Source organism: Rutidosis leptorrhynchoides, chromosome 3 (genome assembly GCF_046630445.1).
Source record: "Rutidosis leptorrhynchoides isolate AG116_Rl617_1_P2 chromosome 3, CSIRO_AGI_Rlap_v1, whole genome shotgun sequence".
Lineage (NCBI taxonomy): Eukaryota > Viridiplantae > Streptophyta > Magnoliopsida > Asterales > Asteraceae > Rutidosis > Rutidosis leptorrhynchoides.
Window position 1 is genome coordinate 114408485 of NC_092335.1, and position 4876 is coordinate 114413360.

General features: G+C 32.2%; 2 long non-coding RNA genes across 2 annotated transcripts; both read left to right on the forward strand.

Moving 5' to 3' along the window:
• Positions 1 to 399: 399 nt before the first annotated feature.
• On the forward strand, positions 400 to 2264 carry LOC139896676 (uncharacterized). Its single transcript, XR_011776314.1, has 3 exons — positions 400 to 876; positions 988 to 1648; positions 2203 to 2264. It is a non-coding gene; the product is annotated as an uncharacterized lncRNA (long non-coding RNA).
• A 366-nt stretch (positions 2265 to 2630) lies between these two features.
• LOC139896677 (uncharacterized) lies at positions 2631 to 4402 on the forward strand. Its single transcript, XR_011776315.1, has 4 exons — positions 2631 to 3037; positions 3119 to 3244; positions 3523 to 3590; positions 4145 to 4402. It is a non-coding gene; the product is annotated as an uncharacterized lncRNA (long non-coding RNA).
• The last annotated feature ends 474 nt before the right edge of the window (positions 4403 to 4876 follow it).

Consider the following 4876-nt stretch of genomic DNA (forward strand, 5'->3'; position numbering starts at 1 on the left):
CGAGGTCTAACGGTAGATTATAGATTTAAGTGACGTGAATAATTTAATAATTAATAATAACTAGTTTAAAATTCGTGAATACATGAGTTCGTCAAAGAAAAATAATTTAACGACTAAGTTTAGAATATAAATATATATATATATATATATATATATATATATATATATATATATATATATATATATATATATGGGCATTATCAATGGGGAAGTAACCAAGCAGGGGAAAGCAAATTCTTTTTGTGTTTTATTTTTATTTTTTTTTGAAATTTTTTTCCGGCATCAAGATCACACGAAAATATGAACATTTAGAAAAGATACTTCGTGATGAATGTTATTATTTATGCGGGAAAACGATCGACAAAAATAACATCTCTACATTTTTATAAAGCATGAATTTCATATCTTACGTGTCAGTCTGAGATTGTGACGATCCACATGTAATTAGGTTTATTAATTACGATTAAATCTCTTAATTCCCTGAAAAATACACGTGTCCCAATGAAACACAATATTAACCTACCATTTACACTGATAAATAATATACTCCTTACATAATAAACGCAGAACCACCATTTACCTCTCTCTTCAAAATTTTAAAACCCACAATCCTCTACGCCGGCGATTATGGCTGTCGGCGGCCGTAATCGAGCCCACCACTATAACTAATTTATCCGTTACAATTTTACGCACCTAATGGTATAATTTTTGTATAATATCTCCGGTTTACTAAAAATTGATGATCTGCCATTCGTTCAAAATTAGGGTTCAACTCATGTGCGATTACGATTTGAGGTTAGGGTTTTCGATTCGTGGGTCTATATTCGTGATTTTGGGGTTTGGAATACATATTAGGGTTTAACAAGTGATTATCAGGTATTGATTTTAATTTACATGTAATTTTATGTTTTGCATGATTATATGATTCATTCAAATAATCAGACGTTTTTGTTGTTAGACTAATTCACGTCATTATTATGTTGTTAGATCTTCAAATGTGTAAGGTGTTCGATGAATGGATTGTGTTGTTAAAGATGCACATAAGGTGTTCGATCATTTTCCTTAGTGAAAGTTCCCTGATTTTTCTGAACTATTTATACATATTTTGTTAGCTACATATTTTTTGAATGAATATTAGTAATGATGATCTCCATATTATTGTAAAAAGAATAGTTATTGACACATCACTTTAATTTGGTAATGGATTTTGATAGGTTTAGTTATATGGGTCATTTAACCTGATTTTATAAGAATAACATGAATTACTTTTAATGTTCTGATTGTATGGAGAATCTTGGATTAGTAGGGCGTTATGGAATCAAAGCTTTTTTTGGAAAGATGGTGATAAGCATCCAGGTTATATCAACACCTTATATGTTTATTTTTTCATAGACTGATATGTCGTTTGGTGAGTGAGAAAAATGAAGTATAAATAACCAATTTTTGTTAAGTTCCTAACATTGTACATTACTACTACTTAATCAATAATCCTATTGCTTTTGCTTATTTCAACAATAATTCTAATCACGTGTTTATGGTTACTAGCCTTGGTGCTGGAGCAGAATACTTTGTGCAGTTTTGTGCATAGAGACATCACCAACACTATTTCGAACCTGATAATCGTGCCCCCATGTGTCGAAATGCTGAGGTAGGTGCATTTCTTAATGCCGAAATGTTATTTTCGTATTTTGACCTCATTTTGTTGTTGGTTTTTATGTCATGAAAGTTGAACAAAATAGTGTGCTTTTCTGATCGTATATGAGGATACACCAGGGCACTATTGTCGAATGGGTTAATTGTGTGTTTTTTTTTTATAAAATAGACCAATTTATCAAATACAAAAAAACTAGCTTGAAAGGAATGAATCAATTAGATCAAATATTGAATAAAGTAGACATCTTGATGCTGTTCTTTATTATGCAATATATTTAGTTTCATGATAATGTATTTTATGGATCTGGATTCATGCTACTGACTAGAATTTAGGATATATATGATTGAAAGATCAAATTTTGAAACATAAATACATGGTTTTGATTTATTTCATGCAATTAGTAGACGTTAAAGTTATTGAACTTGTGGTTCTTGTAATTGGGATGAAACATTTGAGTATTAGCATTATTGGGAAATTTTTAAGATGATGGGATAAAGAACATGAAAGAGATAACCGGTGCTGAAGATGTCTTCGAATCTCTTTCGCAGGCGGGCGATAGATTAGTCGTTGACGATTTCTTTTCACCTGTTTGTGGAGGCTGCAAAGCTCTTCACCCTAACTCCCTAAGGTATGTCTCAAAATCAAATATTTTTTTCTTTTATTAATTTGATCTTGTATAATATAACTTTATATTAAAGAAACAAAGTAAACGTAAAAGTTGCTCGAAATGATAATTTCTCTTCGGTCTAATCGGGTTATGTTGTATCTTAATATGGTCAAATTGGTCAAATTTAAAAGTTTAGCTCAAGGTAACGGGTTGAACGGATTGAAAGTTTTCTAAAGTGTATATTCTAACACATAAAATCAAATAATTGGTGAAATTTTTATTTTTTTGTATATCATCTACAGTATGAGGTACTAATTATGTATAAAACATTTAACTTTTGACATTATGCCTTTATAGGTCCACCGAACATGTACTAAAATTTCCTGTTTCAATCCATTAAACAACCTTCCAACCTACCCATTTTGCCACATATACCATTTACTGAACCGTAATGTATAGTTCAGATCAGTTTTATAACGCTATCCTTATTGTAATGTCATTTATGCATCAAGCGTGTTTAAAAAAATTGGACAAAAAAGTTGCAAGTAAACCATAAGTGACCCAACCCGTTTTGACATATACTAAAATGGTCATTATTAACCCAACCCTGTTTTGACGTGTTAACGTACACTTTTTGATTACATGGTTAATATAGTAGTTTGATTAAGAGCCCTCCTCGAAACAAATGGTTGTGGATGGTAATAATTCTTCATAGAATATCTTTTTGTAGCAGGTTCTATGTAGATATGGTATGCCTAAATAAGAGAATAATAACCGTAAGTAATTACCAGTTGTTTTTGCATTTTTTGTTGCTGTACTTTTGATTGTGAACCTGAAGATAAACTGTTTTCCTGCAGAAGACTGGTGTAGATTGATTGCATTATAGCAAGTTTTGTTCTAATTTACGCAATTTGAATATGATGTAAATGCAATAGTATAAACCTTTGACTGCAAATGTGAAGAATGAGGGTGGAGTAACTAAGGTGAGAGCAACCATCATCTGTTTTACCTTTATGTTTTACCTTTATTTATATCGGCCGGACTCAATTTTGACGAACTGCGATTTCACTACGTGTTTGTAAATATCGACTTCCATAACGAATTTAACTATAGTACAAGTTTGTTATAAAATGATGTTTAATTTGAAGTTTTTTTGATTTTTTATGTATTTACATAATGACGTTTAGGTAGTGACAGTGTTGCTATAAATGTTAGTTATAAAGCATGGAAGCAGGTAAAAACAATTGCTTCTGTATTTCAGGCCACATCGATCTACATGTCAGACGTAACCAGGAGCAAGCCAAGGACTTACTTGAGTCTATAATTAAGGTACTATTGCTATATGTTCCGAGACTTATATGTTTGATTTGAGTCTCACCATGTTGATGAGTTGAAGTTATACATGTATAAGTAATATTATTCATATATGTGTGTTTCTGCCGAATTGTTAATATAATTATTTCTTATAGCAAGCACTAATATTTCTTTTTCGGTTTTATTTAGTGTTAAAAGGATTTATATGAATATGTGGGATTAAATGATTACTTCTAACTAAACTCAATGTAGAAGCTTCTCTACAATTGTGTTATTGTGAAGTATTTAGACACTTTTACCGATAGCTTTATGTATAGTTATTGTTGTTTGTAATGTACTGACTTTGTGCGTGCTTAGTGTGATATTAGCTATATGTGTGTGTATTTAGGTGACTTACTGACATGTAAATGCGTGCATTATACTCTATTTCAGTGATGTTGAGAGTATATACTATCCTTGTGAAGGATTGGACCGACATGCATTACTGTCTTATAATTAGATCTGCCACTGTGGCAGGCATTTGGCAATCTACAATGATTAATGGCAATGTTTTAACATGATTATTTCAGGCATTAGTAAACCGTATGTTAATTTTTTTCATTCTTCATTCTCTTCCTAAACCCGTTGAGGGGTACAGCCGGGTAGTGTTTTCAGTCACATTCCAACTTCTTCATTTCAATGTAGTTATCATGTTGCTTGGGTCGGGAATGACTGACATCATATTGGTTTTATTGTGGTACATTTATTGATCTGTGAACGTAAGCTCTATGAGAGCTGTCTGAATCTGTGAGGGCTGTTTGGATCAGTGGATAGGGTATGTTGGACTGCTTATCTGCTGATATCGTGCTTATGGTCTGATTGCAGCTGATGGTGGTTGAACATAACTAAGTATTGGTTATCAGTTAGTTTGTGATATGGTTTGTGGTTACAATGGATAGATTATCAAGACTACCAATGATTGAAAGGCTTCATCAGGTGACAGTTATCACATTAAGAGGGATAACATCATGCTAACCGTAAAATGGGTGGGTCGAGTAGGTATTACTCCATGGCTTGATTAATATGCATTATTTGTTTGTATACACTGTTAGTTTGTGTATGCCTGGTCGGGTCACTTAATAGCTCGACAACTCGTGTTGGACGATGTAAGTTCTCATGTTAATGAATATGGAGTACTTTACATGGAGAACATCTCACGTGAAGGCAGGATGTCAGCAAAGAATTGTGATACGGGTACCCTCATACTTGCTATTTTTAGTTGCAAATTCTCTGTAATCACTCCCTTTCAACTTAATCTATTC